The following is a 20804-nucleotide window of genomic DNA, read 5'->3' as shown; positions in this document are numbered from 1 at the left end:
AACATTTGCAGAACCGTTTGTTAGGACATCCCTTTACTATTTCTTTTAAACGTCATAAGTATGTCCAACCTGAAACCACATTTGGTGTAGTTGAAGTGTTTAAAGGTAAAATGTTAGCCAACAATCTGCTAATATCCCATTGTGTGACAATTTTTTCCAACTGCTGCTTCCTGTTCACTGGTTAAAGAAGTTTGTATTTTGGGATACTGTAAAGGAAACTGGGAGGGAGCAGGGAGAAGAGTAGGGTGTGGAAACAGGAAATGATACACAAACTGGATTCAAAGTAGAACAAAGGCTTGCAAGTACAACAGTGTGCAAATAAACTATTTTGAATAACAAACCACAAACATCAATAAACGTGTATTTCAATTATGGATATTGTAACGGGTAAAGGATGGGCAAGGAGGAGATGGGAACCTGCAGAAAGGTCAACGTAAACATTAATGACAACCCACAAGCACACACACTACACACAGGAGCTGTGTGTGTGTCTCTCTCTCGAACTGGCATCTCCGGCTTCCCTTTATCTCTCTCTCCCACTGATTAGTTGACTCAGCGCCGGCCGTGCACCCTCACAGCTCGGCCACGCCCTCCTGGGGAGACGCTACACTTACGGCCATTCCGCCAGCCGATAGTCCACCCCGCCTCCTGGGAATCTGGAGGAGAGACGAGGGGAGGAAGAGGGAAAGGGCAAAAAACGTACTATCCCTGGTGTATGGAACTGCTCCTCCCCTTTCTCAGCAGATGACAGCAGTTCCTCCGACTCTCGGCAGCGACCCCACCATCCCCAGGCAGACGGCCGGTCAGATCCCCTGGAGGATGGCAGCAGCGAAGACTCCATGACAGAGCATCCCTCCCTCCTTCCCGGATTTCGGCACCAGTGTAATGGGTAAGGGATGATCAAGGAGGAGGCGGGAACCGGCAGAACAGTCAATGTCACTTCAATGACAGAAATTCGACTTAAAACAAGATAAAACAAAGATGCACACAAATACAGCAGATTTGTGTATCTCTGTCTCTCTCGAACTGGCGTCTCCGACTCCCATTTATCTCACTCTCCCACTGATCAGCTGACTCCACGCCAGCTGTGCACCCTCATGGCCTGGCCAGGCTCCCCTCCTTGTCACTAATATGTCTAAATATGTCTTTACTAATTCATGTCTGTTTTTAAAGTTACTTTCACTCATTCAATTAAAAATGAAGTTAATTATTTTATTTAACTTCAATAAAATGTAGTTAGACAACATTGGCTGGAAGTACACAAAACATTCAGATGTCTTTTACACATGATTTACATGTGGTCAGGAGCAGGAGTACATTTTGTCCTTACATTTAACATTTTGAAAATACAAAAACATTTATGAATGCGAGAATATTGGTCAGAACAGCTTTTCGAGCGAGTTGCCCAATAATAGTCATTCTGCTCATGTTTCATGAATGAGGTCCATTGTGTCAGACAAGGTTATCATTAATGAAAACTAGCAGAGAAAATATTTTATTTAACTGAAAAATAAAAATGGGAGTTTGCAAATAATGAAAGCTAAACTGAAACTACAAATGTGCATTATAATCTGTACTAAAGCTAAAAATATAGTTTCAAAAGGAAGCTGCAGAGATGAAAATCCATTTGACTAACAATATTTTGTTCTGGTTTTAATTTCTGGCCATTTTTCATTTTTCTAACCCTTCTTATAACTGTTGGGCCGAAACACTTTTTGTACAAATCTGAAATTGATGACACTACAATAATACGGTTGTTATAGAAAATAATAATGCTCAGTGAAACTTGCAAAGACGTTGCTTGTTAAGTTGATCCAAACAGCATCCAATAAAACTTTAGAATGTGTTACAAAGATGTTATGCCATGAACTTACTACATTTGTACATCCAGTGATTAGCTGTTCATTGGTGTGCATGGTCTATTAACACATCTGACACAGGATCTGAGCTGATCCAGTCCATTTATAACTTAAATAAATGCACCGGACCTTTCAGCAGGATAGTACTGACATTGTGCTGCTTAATGTAGCAGCAAAGGCACATTTACATTATAGCACTTTTCTATTTTTACTGTCAACAAGTACTGTAGTATGAATTCAAGTCATGTTTATTTGTAATGCACTTTTCACAATGTATTTTTTCAAAGCGGCTTTACTGAAAATCATATTGCAATGTCTATAATCTAATAAATGTCATAATGTCCCCAGATATTTAAATGCAAACAAAAACATGTATATATATTTATGCACCATTAAAACTAACTAAATCTAAACTGAAATTGAAAAACAATCTACAACATGAAATAACAATAGAATCCTAGTGACATTTCTTTAAACTATAATAACTTCAGTATAAAAATATGTGCTCTACTGGCCAGACCACGTCTCTGACCTTGCACTCAATGTTATTCACATAAAGTGTGATATATTGTTTTGAGCATTTAGAATGGATGAGATAATGTGCAGTATTAAGTGACAGAAGTACAATCTATAACTCAAAGCCAATCTGTCAGCACAGGCATACCGCAGCCATCGCAGACAGACACACTCACGACCACAGCTCAGATATATCGAGGCGTCTGGAGGAACATGGGCCAAATCAAATGACAGTTCAACTCTTTATACATCTGCTGTCCTGACTACTGTGAGAAACCGATAAAGCTTGAGTTACCAGTGTGTCCACTGTAATATGGAAAACTCTTTAGGTATATTATACTTCGCTTAGCTTTTATACAGGTAGACTGAACCCAAGACTAGTCAGAAATAATTTGGCCTCCATGAGAACTGCATATTAGAGGACCCATGAAATGGCTTGAGCGCAGTTTTCTTTCCTGTTTACATACACTGAATGTGTATGTAAACATCCACATTATTAGGTACACCTGTACATCTACTTATCCATGCGATTATCTAATCAACCAATTGTAGGGTATCTAGGTTCAGGTTTGGGGAATGTACAATTAATTTTAATGATCGTAATCAATGATTAATCATACGGTTTGAACTAGATAACAATACATACTAAATCGCCCCAAAAAGGGCTTATGTAGTCCAAGAGTCTGCTTCAGATATATATATATAATTAAACACAACAAATTATATTTAATTAGGAATATACATCACATGCAGACTGGCTATATTAATTTTCAGAACACCTTAATGGACTTGACCCGTATCGCGACCAACCAGTTCGTCCGCCGAACCACTTTGCTCGATACTCTTGATCAATTCTCCAGAATGTTTATTCTTAGTATAAGCTTACTTAATCAAAGCACGTTAACTTACTTTGATAATATCAGCTTGTAGCTTTAGATCGCACATTAAAAAGGCTTTGTTTTATGACCAACAAACACAGACAATCAAGCGTATAATTGGGTTTAATACAAGGAACTAGGATATATCACTACACTTAACAAACAAACATTTAACATAGAATAAACATAAAATAAACACAGTAAGGGAAAATAAAGAATTAGAGGTATAGCAAACTTATTTCCACAGTTAACCTTTCAGTGCCAGCACGGAAGTTACACACTGTAACGCATTTGAATTTCAATGAAATAATACTTGCACAATGGACCTTTGTGTAGCTGAGCAAGACTGCGTGTATGTCGTGTCCTCGTGGCATCCTTGAGATGGGCTTTCTGTTGGTGTTTCCAGAGCGTGGATTGTTCGCGGAAAGTTTGAAGCGTCTTAAAGGGTAACTGTTGAAGAGTTGAGTGTTCCGGAGGGTTGAAGTGTTCAGGAGAGTCCGACGGAGGAGAAGGAGCTGGGGTGAGAGAGAGAGAGGGTCCGAAGAGGTCCAGAAGCGGGGTAAGAGAGGAAAGGGTTGAAGTGGGAACCGCAAAAGAGATGTCAGAGTTGAAATGTTCAGCAGAAGAGAGCAAAAAGAGATGTAAGAGAACGATTCAATGCTGGGGCCTGACTTTTAAGGCAGGGAGGACTGACCCAATGAGGTTCCTCTGTTTTGGGCGCGAGGTTGTTCCCTTTGTCTGGTCGAGGCTCATTTGCATGTCATTTGCATAATTTATGACCCGGTCAGGACTTTGGGTTGAATCACTCAAAAGACAGTAAAACATAGCAGAATACAATTTTAACGTAAACTCATGTTTATATTCAGCTAGGACAAGTCGTAAGGTTTAATTTGATACCAAGAAACGTGTATTTGGTACACTTAAAAGTGGATATACATACTCAGGCTTTTTATTTAAACCCTAATAACACAACTAACAAATTTTAACTAATTTGATGTCACTCAGAAATACACAAGCATACGGGGATTAAACATATTTCCTTAAAAATATGCCCTTCTGGGTTTTAAATGAAAGACACACACCTTTTGCCAACTTTTCACGTGCCTTTCTCACATGGTAAAGCACGAGGATTTGGAGTGTCTCTCTGTCAATAGCGCAATCTACTCCACAGACTAGCTGGCGCCATCTCAGTGATTAGAGGAGTTTAACAGTGGGTTCATTGTATTCAGAATCAATGAGTTAATGATTCTCCCTCATACTCTACACAATCGTGTGGCAGCAGTGTAATGTAAATAATCATGCAGATATGGATCAGGAGCTTCAGTTAATGTTCACATCATCCATCAGAATGGGGAAAAATACACTAAAATCCCAGGAGATCAGCAGTTACAGAAATACTTAAACTAGACTGTCTGACACCAACAATCATGTTACGGTCTAAATCACTGAGATCACATTTTTTCCCCATTCTGATAGTTGATGTAAAAATTATCTGAATCTCCTGACCCATATCTGTTTGATTTTATACATTACACTGCTGCCACATGATTGGTTGATTAGATAACCGCATGAATATGTAGATTTGCAGGTGCACCTAATAAAGTGGCCAGTGAGTGTATTCTATTCTATAGGGATGAGATATATCTAAAGGTTTGTCCTATTTTTAAACAGCCAATAGCCTTTAGTTTATGTCAGAGCCATACACCATATTTTGGTGCTCGCTACTGATAGTCTGTGGCAGGAGGTAATTATACTTTAGGGGAGGGACACTTTCATTCTATAGAGCATTATCATGGACAACTCTGGATACAGCCGTGAGTACTGTCATGATGTCATCAATATATTTGGTCCATTTTCCAGGAAGAAAAGGACAGAATTTTAAATGTGTATTTCTGTTAACAGTTTTGTCAACTTTTAGGAGTACACTAGCATTTAGATGACCTCAGAGCTATCAGACATCCAGAAAATCCACAAAACTAAAAATGTTTACTTTAATGGTTGTTCACTGAGTTGAAAATTGATGCAAACAAATTAATGATTCATGTTGGAATCACTTATGTATATAAAATGTTCTTATCCATCATCTGATCTTGTTTGTTACATGGATCACTCTTTTCTTTAAATCATTGACAACAATCAAAAGGTTTTAAAGTCTAATGTTTTTGCAATGCATTTTACTTCTGTGTTTTCATGGTTTTCAGAGTGAAATGGGACATTAAACGAGAAAAAATGTATGCAAGACTTTTTCCATGAGGTATTGTCTCTACATGACAGAAGGTGCACTCAGTAATTTTTCCTCATTAAAAAGTTTCACACCTAAAGACATGAATTGCTACTCTGGGTTATCCCATATTTCCATTTAACAACCTGTCACATTTTACATTTTTGTTGACCGTTTTGACATGCCTTTTGGCCGAAACACATGAAGGAGTGACATGGAACATAACTCACCTCTGCAGTGCTAATTGGCTATTAGTTGCATGTCATAAACTTGTATTCCCTTAAAACCATAAGAACTGGGAGGTGTGTGCATGTGTTTATTGGTTCTGGGTGAGTATAAATGAAACTTCTGGTAAATGGAAATAAAACACACTTTTGTTATATTCGTAGTTCTTGGTCCTTCGAAAAGAGTTATATCCAGGGTGAACGAATTTGTATTTATATGTAAAAAGTACATTTTGGTACTTCTGGATGGATGCTGAAACATATTGACAGTGTTTAAGACCAGGGTTCCCACGTGTCCAGGAAAACGTGGAAAGCCTGGAATTTTGCAATGCAGTTTTCCAGTCATGGAAAATGTGAAAAATTCCTAAATGTTCTATAAACATATTATCTGTCCTGGAAAATATTTTGACCGTGTCACCACCAAGGTTTTTGTTACAGGACTTGTACAAAATCATGGTAACGATCAGGACTCGTATGGGTGTCAAATACACATTCTTTTTGTGTATGAATTAATAGTTCATGTTCACAAATACAATGGTATTGTAAAGTGTTACCCATTACAGTGTCATATTCAGGTGCATGTGAACATAGTCGCAGACCTAAATGTGAACAAATAACTTATTAACAAAAACATAAATGCAGGGCACATGAAACAACGGATGCCCAGACTACAGCCGACATGCCTAGGAAAACAAAAGAACAATGATGTGGCAAAACTAATACAACAACTGAATTTACAAAGGAAAAGAAAACAAACAGAAAGCACTGGAACCAAATCAAGAAAACAGTGCTTTAACTTGACGAGACACAGGAGTAATGACAATGAACCAACACAGACAAGAAAACACAAGGGGAATATAAAGGAAAGGAAATGAGGAGAAAAAACGAGGAGAACCGGTGGGGACAATCAAATGATAATCAGACACATAATAGGGCAAACGAGGGGGCGAGGTATTCACAAGACACAGACAAGTGCACATGGCCATGAGAAAGCAATAAAAGCCAAGTGCACTCACACAACAAGAGAAAAGACACAACGGAAAGAGAAAACAGAACAGGCTGTCATGATCCCCCCAGAACAGTGAACAGGCAGTATCCTGTGAGTACCCCCTCTCCAGCAAAGAAGCAGGGTTTCGGTGGCCAGGGGGGCGGCTCCAGGAAGGGAGCGGGGACAAATTCAGGCATCTTCAGGACAGATATCAAGTCAGGCAGCCTAGAGTCAGAGATCAGGTCTGGCTGCTCCAGGACGGGGAACAGGGTCCGGCTGGGAGGCCACCGCTGGGGAACTCGACAGGCTGGGGAATTGCTGCTGGGAGCTGGATGACATCAGGTAGGTTACAGCAGACAGATTGTTTGGTGGCCGTCAGGGACTGGACAGAAGGGTTAAGTGGCTGCACGGTGGAGGGTGAGGTCAGTGGTGAGGAAAGGACTGATATCTGCGGCCGCCGCTCATTGACGGCTGCAGAGAATTGGACAGGCTGCTGGTGACAAGTCTGAGACAGCTGTAAGGGTCAAGTTTAGTAGCCAGAGGGGACAGGACAGGAAGTTACAATTTAGAAAAGAAAAATGAAAACATTTAAAATAAATTATTCATTAATGAAGAGCCTTTTTAATTTGTCTGATGAAGGCTTTAACTGACATTAATTTATTGTCTATGTTTCACAATTTAAGAGAGTGTAGTCAATCCTATGACCAAGATGATCCTGACAGAGGTCAGCAAGGTGTGCCTCGCAGTTCGGCTGAAAGCTTGTGGCAGTTCATTTCTGATGAAGTCCAAGAAAAATGAAAACATTTAAAATAAATTATTCATTAATGAAGAGCCTTTTTAATTTGTCTGATGAAGGCTTTAACTGCCATTAATTTATTGTCTATGTTTCACAATTTAAGAGAGTGTAGTCAATCCTATGACCAAGATGATCCTGACAGAGGTCAGCAAGGTGTGCCTCGCAGTTCGGCTGAAAGCTTGTGGCAGTTCATTTCTGATGAAGTCCATGCTAAGTCCATGGTGCAAGTAGTGGACAGTGAATGTACAAAAATGTGTAATAGAACTACGTTTTACATATGAATACCAACAAATACTAATGTGATTACATTGTTATTTAAGCCAGGGTTTCTCAACCACTGGATCATGACACAAAATTGGGTGGCAGATCATTGTCTGCTGTGTCACAAGATCTTTTCTGTCATTAGTACAAATTACCAATTAGAAGTATGGAACTGTACATTTGCAATGTTTGGGGCAACAGTGACTTCTATTTTCGAATCATGTTAATATCTCCAGGTTTACGTAAACAATCAATTATGCAGTAAACTCCCAGCTCGTACGTCTTCCTTGTGGTGGATTGTGGGAAATTAACCATCATCGAGTGTACTTGAAATGTACTGTGATGTCACGAGAGGCTGTGTCCTGGAGGGGCGCTACATTTCCCTGAGGTGGCTGCAACCACGAACAGCTACGGCTCCATCTGCTGGTGGAGTCGGGAACTCCACCCCTCAATACACCACATTCCCGCACACCTGAGACTGATCCGGGTCTGATGAGCTGAAGGGCTTTTTAAGGGTTAGAGACACAGTTAGTGAGTGTGTAAGGCTCGGGAGACAAGCTGCAGGTTGTGCTCTCTACGGAAGACCAGTCCGCTCCAGTAACGTTTCCACAAGGAATACTGAAGGTTGGAAATACTTACCAGACATTTGAAAGACTTACTGCTGGCTTGGCCACGGGCTGCAGCATGGACTGAAACAAGGTTGGAAAAAGACTGTTTACTTTCCTGAGGGAAACGGGATTATGATTTCACCAAGAGGCATCGTTTAAGTTTTGACTGTTGAAGACCAACCTGATCCTTAGTTACACTTATGAGTTTGGAACGCTGTTTTTGCTAGTTCCCAAGAACTGTAATAAAATCCTTGTTTACATTTGAACTTTGTGTCCTTGCACTACTTGAACTGTCCCGCTGAGAGCTGTGCTGCTTCTCATGACGTCACATATGGTGGAGAATGTGGGCAAGCTCAAGTGTTAATAGTGCATGTCAGAGGAGGACACTGAAGATTTGACTGCCCACTTTTCCAAATTGGCCGTAGGCCCCCCACGTAACAAAATGGAGGAAATTTTGAAAGCCCTTGTTGCTGGTCAGCAAGCCCAGATGCAAGCGAACGTGGCTCTCTTGGAGGAGCAGAAGAGAGCCAACCTTCTGAAGGCAGAGGAACTGCAGCTGCAGAAACAGATGGCCATCCGGAATGTCCGCCCAATAAAGGCAAGTGATTTTATATCCAAGATGGGGGCCACAGATGACGTTGAGGCGTTCCTGCATGCCTTTGAAGCCACGGCCACTAGGGAAGCCTGGCCCAGGGCACAGTGGGTTGGACTGTTATCCCCCTTTCTAACAGGGGAATCGCTGAATGCTGTCCGGGACCTGGGCCCCGACCAGGTGACTGACTATGATGCCCTGAAGACTGAGATCCTCAGCAGAAATGGGCTCACCAAGTTTGGTATGGCCCAACGCTTCCACAGCTGGACCTTCCAACCAGACCAGCCTCCTCGTGCGCAGATGCATGAACTTATCCGGATCACGCAGAAATTGCTGGAACGAAAGTAGTATATGGCCGCTGCAGTAGTGGAGGCCATTGTGGTGGATCGTTACTTACGGGCCCTGCCTTATGAGGTGAAACGGTTCATCAGCCAACAGGCCTTGACCACAGCCAATCTAACTGTGGAAGCTGTAGAAAAATACCAGGCCACAGCAGAGATGCTTCGGGCTTCCAGGAAAGAGCCCAGAAGTGCGTTCCCACCACAGACGGGAGGAACCCGTCCAAAGAACCCCAAGGTTTCCAACCCAGCCACTTCAGGAGCTATCCAGGCTCCAAGGGGAGCCAGAAACCAGCCGGGACCAGGAAGAATACGCCGGGAGAGTGAAACTCGACAGTGTTACCGGTGTGGGGAGATTGGACACATCTCCTGGCAGTGTGGGAAACCGGTGGATGAGCCTATGCCCACTGCTGAATCCTCCAGCTCACCACCCGCCCACCGTTTTGCCTCGCTCGTGGGAGTCATAGATGGCACCCCAGATTGACCCCCCACCTGCCCGGTGACTGTGAACCACCATGATGTGGAGGCCTTGCTAGATTCAGGGTCACTGGGTCACCCTGGTGCGTAAGGACCTGGTGGGTCCATCGTGTCTGACCCCAGGGAAAGTCCTCCCAGTTTCCTGTGTCCATGGAGACACCAGAGACTACCCCATCACGGAACTCACAATGACCACCACCCGGGGGAACCATACTCATGGTGGCAGGTGTCGTTGAATCCCTACCCGTCCCGGTCCTAATTGGACGAGACTGCCCAGCCTTTCACCCGCTGTGGAGAGAGACTCAGGAGAGGCTAGTCCGAGTACCTCAGAAGCGGAGAGGTAAGACTCATCCTGAGAGTACTCAAGTGCAACCTTCAGAATCAGTCACTCCAGCCTGTGATCTTGCAGGGATGGCAGGTGCCCAGGCTGACACAGAGACTGGTCCAGACACGGGAGAAGAGGACATGGCCCAGGAAAGTGCTCTGATCTCCAGTGAGGAAGACGTCCAAGGCACCAAAGAGCTTCCCCCTCTCACAGGCCAGTATGGTACAGCCCAGTTACAAGATCCCACTCTTACAAATACCTTAAGGCATGTGCAGGTGTTAGAGGGAGTAGTGCTAGGGGATAGGACAAGCCCTACTTACCCCCATTTCGCAGTAAGCCGGGGGTTAGTGTATCAGGTAGTAAAGAAAAATGATGAAGTGCATGAACAGCTCCTTTTACCACAGCCCTATCGGGCCACCGTACTCAACCTAGCACACACGCACCAGCTAGGGGCCCACCTAGGGGTAGAGAAGACTAAGGAAAGAATCCTGCAACGCTTCTTTTGGCCGGGAGTACACAAAGAGATAGAAAACTACTGTCGTAGTTGCCCTGAGTGTCAGCAGGTGGCGCCAAAGCCCACATATAGAAACCCGCTCATTCCCTTGCCCATTATTGAAACTCCTGTTGAGAGGATTAGTCTGGACATAGTTGGGCCCTTACCAAAAGGTTCCAGGGGGCATCAGTACATTCTGGTCATCTTCGACTATGCGTCCCGATATCCTGAGGCCCCCATCCCGCTGAGGAAGGCTACATCCAGACAAATCGCCAAGGAGTTGTTCCTTCTCTCAACTAGTCTGGGAATCCCAAAGGAGATATTGACGGACCAAGGGACTCCATTCATGTCCAGGGTGATGAAAGAACTCTGTGCTTTACTGAAGATCAAACAGCTGAGAACCTCAGTCTACCACCCCCAGACAGATGGGTTAGTCGAACGCTTTAACAAAACACTAAAATCCATGCTGCGGAAGGCAGTTGGGGAAGATGGGCGCAACTGGGATCAGCTTCTACCATACCTACTGTTTGCGGTGAGAGAGGTACCTCAGTCTTCTACTGGTTTTACAGACGGGTCAGTACGATTTTGTAATGATTATCGGAAGTTATTATCGATGATTTGATAGACTCCTTAGGGCATGCTCGCTTCCTAACCACTCTTGACCTCACAAAAGGCTACTGGCAGGTGCCCCTGACCCCGGCATCCAAGGAGAAGACGGCCTTTGTCACACCGGAGGGGCTCTACCAGTATACCCGACTCCCGTTTGGTCTCCACGGAGCACCTGCCACATTCCAACGCTTGATGGATCGAGTCCTTGCTCCCCACAAGAGGTACGCAGCTGCATATTTAGATGATGTCGTCATACAAAGTCCAGATTGGGCCAGCCACATACCCCGAGTGCAAGCTGTGATTGATTCGCTCAGAGAAGCAGGGCTCACAGGGAACCCAAAGAAGTGCAGGCTGGCCTTCAGTGAGACGAACTACCTGGAGTACACCATTGGGCGGGGGTTGGTCAAGCCTCAGAAAGCCAAGTTGCGGGCCATCCAGGACTGGCCACAGCCCATCACCAAGAAACAGGTGAGGTCATTTTTGGGCCTAGCCGGCTACTACAGACGTTTTATTACGGACCCTCCTTTGGGGGTCATGGATGACTGCCATTAAAAAAAGAAAAAAAAAAGAAACCCTGATTTAAGCTACTTGGTCCTTCAAGAGGAATTTGTGAGTGTTACAGAGGTTAATATTAACAGTGACTATCAGTCAAGCGCTGTGTTATGGATCACTACTGTGGGTCTCCACCTGACATGTCTGTTTCCTGCTGCTCATGTCTGTGTGACACCCCACATGCTGTAATACAGGTGTATAGCTGCAGGCTTACTGTTAAAATCACCTCGGTGATGTTATGGCCCATTTACTGCTTCCCTTACAATTCTCATTCTCAGTTAGCCCACTGACTGCAGCCATCTCACTCTCCATAGGGGCAAATAGGTCTATTGCAATTTGTGTTTTCTCCTAGGGTTTATTTGGAGGCGATTGTGATGCATGTAGAGGCTCTTAGTAATTTTTCTCTGTCAACATCACTGCCTTCACTGTGTTGACAAACTGTGATTTTGGAATAAATCTCATGGAGTGACTCACCAGGATTTTACAGGAACACAATTTTCTTTCAGTTAATTTTAGAGAACAGTACTACTTTTTGAGCAAACTTGGCAAATTCAATTATTATAATGATATTTCCTCTTACATTTAATTCATTTCTTTTTATATTGGGGCAGGGTAGCATTGGCTAAAGGTCAGGGATGGTAACTTAATGGTTGTAGATTCAAACTGCAGTAGGGTTCATTCATTACTATTGTGCCCTTTGCAGTTAAGCTGGTTTCTCTGCAGCGCTGTGAGTTTTTCCCCTGAAAATGCAATTTGCTTAGGTATTTTGTTGGGGGTTCCTTCTATCAGCTTGTACAGTAAGGTCTGCTTTAGCCATGACACATAGAAGTGCATCTTGAGGTAAGCTTAAGCCAAATCTGGCTGGCACACAACACTATCTTGTGTCATTAGATAAAATAAATCCACAAAGCTAGTTTAAGTCCCTAGTTAAATAATCTTCAGGCTTTCCTATCTCAGGTACACATTATGAGTTAGGTCACTAGCATTTAAGCTATTCGGCTAAGCAGGTCGAGCCACACATAGAAATTTAGTTCAATAGCGTTACACCATTTGGCCTGTGGCCAAGGCACACCTAGCTAGCATACACTCTGTCCACATGGCTCTTCAGAGCAGCATGTACACTTGTGGCCAAAAGTTTGGAATAATGTACAGATTTTGTGTTTATGTAAAGATATTGGTACTTCTATTCACCAAAGTGGCATTCAACTGATCACAATTTATAGTCAGGACATTAATAACATAAAAAAATTACTATTACAATTTGAAGAAAAAAAAATGTCAGAACTTCTTAAACTATTTCAGAGTTCTCATCAAAAAATCCTCCATGTGCAGCAATGACAGTTTTGCAGATCCGTGGCATTCTAGCTGTCAGTTTGTCCAGATACACGTGAGTCACATTTCACCCCACGCTTCCTGTAGCACTTGCCATAGATGTGGCTGTCTTGTCGGGCACTTCTCACACATCTTACATTCTAGCTGATCCCACAAAAGCTCAATTGGGCTAAGATCCATAACACTCTTTTCCAATTATCTGTTGTACAATGTCTGTGTTACCCACTCTAACCTTTTCTTTTTGTTTTTCTGTTTCTAAAGTGGCTTTTTCTTTGCAATTCTTCCCATAAGGCCTGCACTTCAGAGTCTTCTCTTTTCTGTTGTACCTGAACCATGTTGAGTGGGTAGAATTCAATGAAGCTGTCAGCTGAGGACTTGCAAGGTGTCGATTTATCAAACTAGAGACTCTGATGTACTTATCCTCTTGTTTAGTTGTACATCTGGCCTTCCTCATCTCTTTCTGCCCTTGTTGTCCTTTGTCTTTGAAGACTGTAGTGTACACCTTTTGTATGAAATCTTTCAGTTTCAGCATTGTGTAGCCATCATTCCTCAAATGATTGACTGAGTTTCTAGAGAAAGCTGTTTCTTTTTTGCCATTGTTTTTTTCACCTAATATTGACCTTAAGACATGTCAGCCTATTGCATACTGTGGCAACTCTAAAACAAACACAAAGACAATGTTAAGCTTAATTTAAAAAATAAATAGCTTTCAGCTTTGTTTGATATAATGGGAAGTGATTTTCTAGTACCAAATTTGAAATTTAGCATGATTACTCAATTATAAGGCTCTGTGACTGCTGAGTAGAACTGTATCAGCAGCACCTGTGGCTGGTTGTACTTCCTTAACTGGCAATGGAAGTACAACCTCTGCTGGGCCTTTTTCACAATGGAGTCAATGTGGGTGTATCACTTCAGGTCCTGTGAGATGTTAGAGCTCAGGAACCTGAATGACTCCACTGCTGCCACAGTGCTGTTTAGAATGATGAAAACCCCAGCTGGTCAGCACAGGATTTTAGACAAGTGGGCAAAACACTGTCTGGGCCCTGTACTTTCCTTGTCTTTTACCTGGCACACATCCTCTTCAAAGACCTTAAGTGCAGGTTGAGCAGCAGGAGGGGGTAGGCGGGGGGATTGAAGGAGGTGTTTGTGTGAAGTGAAGGTCAGAGCGGGTGTGGGGTGTGAGACTGGACTTTTAAAATCTACAGTAAAAAACATTCAGGTGTCAGCCAGTTGTTGATTCCCTATAGTGTTGGGGAACGGTGTCTTGTAGTTTGTAATACCTTTCAGGCCTCTCCACATTGATGCAGGGTCATTAGCTAAAAACTTGTTTTTCAGCTTCTCAGAGTAGCTTCTTTTAGCCTCTCTAATCTCTTTTGTCAGTGTTTTTCTGGCCTGATTGTACAAAATGTTTTCCCCACTTCTGTAAGTATCGTCTTTGGCCTGATGAAGCTGCCTGTGTTTTGCTGTAAACCACAGTTTGTCATTGTTGAACGTTAAATAAGTCCTAATAGGAATGCAGATATCTTCACAGAAACTGATATACCTGCATGTTCTCGCAGTATCTGTAAACTCGTCCAGATTGGTGCCTGCAGCTTCAAAAACACTCCAATCTGTGCAGTCAAAGCAGGCTTGTAGTTCCAACTCTGCTACAATGGCGCAACTCTTTATAGTCCTTACTACAGGTTTAGCCGATTTTAGTTTCTGCCTGTAGGTCATAAGAAGTTGAACCAGATAGTGATCAGAGAGTCCCAAAGCTGCTCTAGGGACAGAGCGACATGCATCCTTTTAATGTTGTGTATCAGTGATCCAGTATATTTCTGTCTCTGGTGGGGCATGGAATGTGCTGTCTGTATTTTGGCAGTTTACGGGTGAGTTTGGCTTTGTTAAAATCGCTGAGAATAATAATAAGTGAGTCCAGGTATTGTTGTTTTCTGTATGTGATCTGATCAGCCAGCTGTTGCAGCACTGCACTAACTCACACTTGTGGAGGAATATAAACACTCAACAGAATAAACAAGAAAAACTCCAACAGTGAGTAGAAAGGCTAACAGTTGATAAAAAGCACTTCTAAATTAGGACAGCACATCGCCTTTAATGTTGTTACATCTGTACACCAACTTTCATTGTTGTAAAAGCATGTTAACTCTGCAGTATGATCCGCTCTGAACAGCTGAAATCCTGGTAGATGTTACGTCCTGTCTGGAATGGCTTCACGCCAGGTTTCTATGAAGCACAAGGCAGCAGTGTTAGAAAGGTCCTTGTTTGTATGGGTGAGGAGATGTAGTTTATTCATTTTGTTTGGAAGAGAGTGTAGATTTGCTAGAGGAATACTTGGCATCGCTGTTCGAAAGCTGCGCAGACGGAGCTTGAACAGTGCTCCGGCTCACATCCCTCACTTGCGTCTTATAGCACTTGAACAACACAGCTGCACCTCAGACTAAAAGGTCCAGCAAAATGTCATATACCAAAAGTCAAATACCAGGAAAAGATTGTCTGTTATGTGCTGCCGAATGTTCAGCAGTTCGTCCCTGATAAAACTGATTGGTAAAATTTTTTCTTAATGTGACAAACAAACAAAAGAAGTAGCGAGCTCCACACCGAGGCTGCCATACACTGCACCATCTTGTATCCTGTCTTGGCGACAGATCTGCTTGGTTGGGGGGTTTGTTTTTTGTGTTATGCATTTGTGCAGCTTCCTTGCATTGTTGGGGGATTGTTTATGTCTATTTGTGCAGCATCATGTCCACATGCGCTAACTCAGTATGTATGTATTTTTCTAGCATTAGCAAGTCTCCGTACTTGCTCTGCGGCAGCGTAGCAGTCCACCAAGAACACTAAACTTTCATTAGTGACTTAAAGTTAATCTTCCCCTCTAGCTCTTTTGTTCAATTCATGGTGCAATTAGGCAAGTTGTGCCAGGTTCGATGACATTTGAATATGTGGAGAATGAGATTTGAGAGTTGCAGTGCAGAGAAGGATTATTATTGAGTAACACATGTGGGTCTATTCCTCACATAAAGATATCAGATGTCTTCAGAAGACTTGGGGTATAGTGCAAAAGTCATATGGACTAATTTTATGAGACATTGATTATTTTATTGTCCTATTTGGAGCTTGAAACCAAATTTGCCATTTGCTTTAAAAGAGCAGAATGAACATTCTGCTAAATATCAACACATCACCACATCTGCTACAGAACCACAGAAGAAAGAATTGGAGGTATACTTTTAGAACATGTGAAAGAGTAAAAGATGGCAGATTTTTCATGTTTTTTTTAAGCTTAATTTCACCAGTTGCTCAGTATGAGGCTCCAGCAAAAAAAAGAAAAAATTGCATACAGTTATGCAGTTGGGGAGGAGGCCCCCCAATTGCATAACTGCTTACAGCATTTGATATGGTCTTTTTTTTTTCTTCTGTTCAGGCGGTTTGGCAGTCGGTGTCATAAACGTAGAGGGTTTATCAAGAGAAACAATAGAGGCACTTATGTTCATATCAGCTGACAAACCCTGAAGGTCCTGTCAGACAGATGTGTTTCCAGTGCACTGATTGTGAACACCCCACAGCAAGACCTGTTGCCCCAGGCAATTATTCATCCTGACAGCACTGTTATCCACTGCCTCCACTGATCATGACACACTATTTTCCACCAAATCTGACATTCCTTCGCTTGTATACTCAACTAACGCTCCTAACACTACATGGCATGTCGGGTGAGGTGCTGTTTAATCCAAACAGTCACATTAATGACAGGTTAGATGCTTCTGTGCCATCATGTGCTAAATAAATGAGTGAAACTGATTTATAACCATTAAAGGAGAAGTGGAAGACTGGTGCAGCATATATCAAATGAAATGGCCTTAACCATACACATGGACCGCAGTTAGAACAGACGATATATTTAAGGTGTAGCGAATGAAACCAAGGGCGTGAGGTAAGGACAGTCTGTTCATGGGATGTACTTGTTGTATACCTTGGTGTTGATCTTTGAGCCAATGAGACATTAAAACTAATGTATGTATTTCCTTAACATTTCCGGCAGAAAAAGGTTTTGAAAATTCAACATTACCAAGGACCTGCTATATTATGATATACATTTGTATCAGATTCATAACAAGCTGGATCACCCACCGCATATGGCTGTAAAATCATTGTATGCATTAAAAAAAATTCTTCCCAATTTGGAATGCCCAGTTCCCAATGCGCTCTAAGTCCTTATGGTGGCCTAGTGACTCCCCTCAATCTGGGTGGCGGAGGACAAATCTTATTTGCCTCCACGTCTGATAATGTCAACACATGCATCTAATCACGTGGCTTATTGCGCGCATTACCGTGGAGACCTAGCGCATGTGTAGCCTTTACGCTATTCCCTGTGGCATCCACGCATCCCACCGAGAGCGAGAACCACATTAAAGCGACCACGAGGAGGTTACAGCATGTATCTCTACCCTCCCTAGCAACCGGGCCAATTTGGTTGTTTAGGAGACCTGGCTGGAGTACCTCAGTACGCCCTGGATTCGATCACATGCCTTCAGGGGAGGTAGTCAGAGTCTTTACTAGCTGAGCTACCCAGGCCCCATAAATGTATGCTTTTAGTTTTTTTGTTTTAGTTATAGTTTTAATCTTTTGATGGAAATGTGCTTTAAATTTTGTCAATATTTTGTTATGCCATATTTATTCATTTTAGTCAGTTTTACACTAACATAATCAAAATAGTCTTCACAGTATTTGTGTTCAATGTGTGTGGATTTGACATATGATTGGGATTTAATGTTGTTAACACTCAATTGGTAAAACCAAAGATATGCACCATCACAGCCCGTCCTTGTTAGCTTTTGGCTCATGCTATTATCAGTCATTGGTTGCTTTTCTTGCCTGTATAGCAGTCTTGTGCTTCAAACTAGAGCACCTTGTCTTCAAAATGACAGACTACTGTGAATGAGAAATATGAGTGTGAAAGGGAACAAGAATGATTTGTTCACAAACACTAATTCGGTAACAAATAAAACACCACTACATGGTTAGTCTCGGGTGGCCAGAACTGTGACTAAAACGGCAAAGGTTTGGGATCTATAGATGTGTTACGAATGAGGCAGCGAGGAGAGAGGATCTAAATGCAGTTATCTTTATTGACTAGAATACAGGCAAAACACAAAGGAAAGCCCACAATGGGGAAACAAAACATAAACTAAAACAATAGGGCAGGAGGACACATACCAGGCTACAACATACAACGATCGACAAGGAGTGAACAAGAAACAGGGCTTAAATACACAAGGACAGGATGATTACAAATGGTAAACAGGTGTGAACAATGACACAAAATGGCAGTGATGACGGCAGGTGGATTGTGGGAAATGTAGTTCGGACAAAGACAAGTGAAACCAGGGCAGACAACAAGGGAATCGTGACATAACCCCCCCTCAAAGGAGCGGCTTCCAGACGCTCCTCAGAGAAAAAAAATAAATGAAAAAAAAAAATCGTCCAAGGAGTGGGGGAAGCAAACAGACAGACCAGAGGAGCACAAGGGGCAAACAGACAGACCAAGGGAGTACAAGGGGAAAACAGGCAGTCCAAGGGGCACAAAGGGCAGAGAGGCAGTCCAAGGAGGCACAAGGAGCAGACAGGCAGTCCAAGGAGGCACAGGGGGCAGACAGGAAGTCCAAGGGGGCACAAAGGGCTAGGGCAGATTCAGGTGGTCTGGGAGCTGGCCACCGGGCAAGGATAGGTTCAGGAGGCCTGGGAGCTGGCCACCGGGCAAGGACAGGTTTGGGGGACCTGGGAGGAGGCCACTGGACAGGGACTGGGTCAGGGGGCCTGGGAAGAGGCCACAGGACAGGGACTGGGTCAGGAGGCCTAGGAGGAGGCCACAGGACGGGAACAGGTTCAGGAGGCCTGGAAGGCGGCCACAGGGCAAGGACAGGTTCAGGAGGCCAAACCGTGGGAGGTGGAGCCGTTGCAGGCGGAGGCGTGGAAGTAGGTGCCGTAGGAGGCTCTAGAGGCGGACACCTGGAAGGCTCTGGAAGCGGAGCCGATGGAGGTGGCACCGTAGGAGGCTCTAGAGGTGGAGGCCTGGAAGGCTCTTGGGGCGGAGCCGAGGAAGGCTCGGGAGGTGGAGCCGAGGAAGGTGGCGCCGTAGGAGGCTCTAGATGCAGAGCCCTGGAAGGCTCAGGAGGCGGAGCCGAGGAAGGCGGCTCTGGGGCAGAGCCGTGGGAGGCGGAGCCGTAGGAGGTTCGGGAGGCAGAGCCGCAGGCGGCTCGGGAGGAGGAGTTCTGGAAAGCTCGGGAGACTTGAGAGACGGAGCCCTGGAAGACTCGAGAGGCTTGAGTGGCGGAGTCCTGGTAGGCTCGAGAGGCTTGAGAGGCGGAGCCCTGGAAGGCTCGAGAAACTTGAGAGGCGGAGCCCTGGAAGGCTCGAGAGACTCGGGAAGCGGAGCCCTGGAAGGCTCAAGAGACTCGGGAGGCGGAGCTCTAGGAAGCTCGAGAGACTCGGGAGGCGGAGCTCTAGGAAGCTCGAGAGACTTGAGAGGCGGAGCCCTGGGAGGCTCGAGAGGCGGAGCCCTGGGAGGCTCGAGAGACTTGAGAGGCAGAGCCCTGGGAGGCGGAGCTCTGGGAAGCTCGGGAGGCAGAGCTCTGGGAAGCTCGGGGGGTACTGGCTCTTGGACGGTCAAGGCTACAGGCGCTGGCTCACTGACATCGGAGGCTACAGGCACTGGCTCGCTGACGACGGAGGCTACAGGCGCTGGCTCAGGGACGGCTGAGGGGGCAGGCGCAGGCTCGCTGACCGTAGCAGGTGTGCACTGGGGAGCGGAAGCCTTTCTTCTCCTCCTCCTCCGGGCGGGCGAAGCTGGCAGCACTGGCTCTTTGACCAAGGCAGGCATGGAGGTTGGCTCGCTGGCAGGCGTGAAGGGACGAACCACGGGCGAATGGAGGGTTACCACTGTGGGAGAAGAGGCAGGGTTCTCCTCGACGATGCCCACAGTGAACGGCGAGGCGCAGGCCAGCAGAGTCTCCTCAATGTACGCGCGGAGCGTCCAGCCGCGCGTCGCCGGTGGCAACCGCTCCTTGAGCACACTGTTTAGGTTGGCCCGGAAGAAGCCCACCAGGGAGGAGTCTGGGAAGTCTGTGATGCTCGCCAGCTCGAGGAAATCACGGATGTGGTCTTCCACAGGACGGTCCCCCTGAATGAGGCTGAGCAGCTGGCAGTTGGCTCGTAGAACCGCTAGATCCATGGAGGTCGATCGTTCTGTTATGAATGAGGCAGCGAGGAGAGAGGATCTAAATGCAGTTATCTTTATTGACTAGAATACAGGCAAAACACAAAGGAAAGCCCACAACGGGGAAACAAAACATAAACTAAAACAATAGGGCAGGAGGACACATACCAGGCTACAACATACAACGATCAACAAGGAGTGAACAAGAAACAGGGCTTAAATACACAAGGACAGGATGATTACAAATGGTAAACAGGTGTGAACAATGACACAAAATGGCAGTGATGACGGCAGGTGGATTGTGGGAAATGTAGTTCGGACAAAGACAAGTGAAACCAGGGCAGACAACAAGGGAATCGTGACAAGATGGTATTCTGATGACGTCACAACAAGCGCCAACTTGTCTGGAGAGACAGGTCAAAAAAATTGGTCTGCCGGTGCTGTGGGACAAAGACTAAATACCATGTAAAGTTTAGTGTAGTATTTAAAGTTTGTTATTAACTGTCAACTTGATATACTTTA

Source organism: Xyrauchen texanus, chromosome 12, assembly GCF_025860055.1.
Source record: "Xyrauchen texanus isolate HMW12.3.18 chromosome 12, RBS_HiC_50CHRs, whole genome shotgun sequence".
In the NCBI taxonomy this organism is placed as follows: Eukaryota; Metazoa; Chordata; class Actinopteri; order Cypriniformes; family Catostomidae; genus Xyrauchen; species Xyrauchen texanus.
This window is presented reverse-complemented; position numbering follows the sequence as displayed.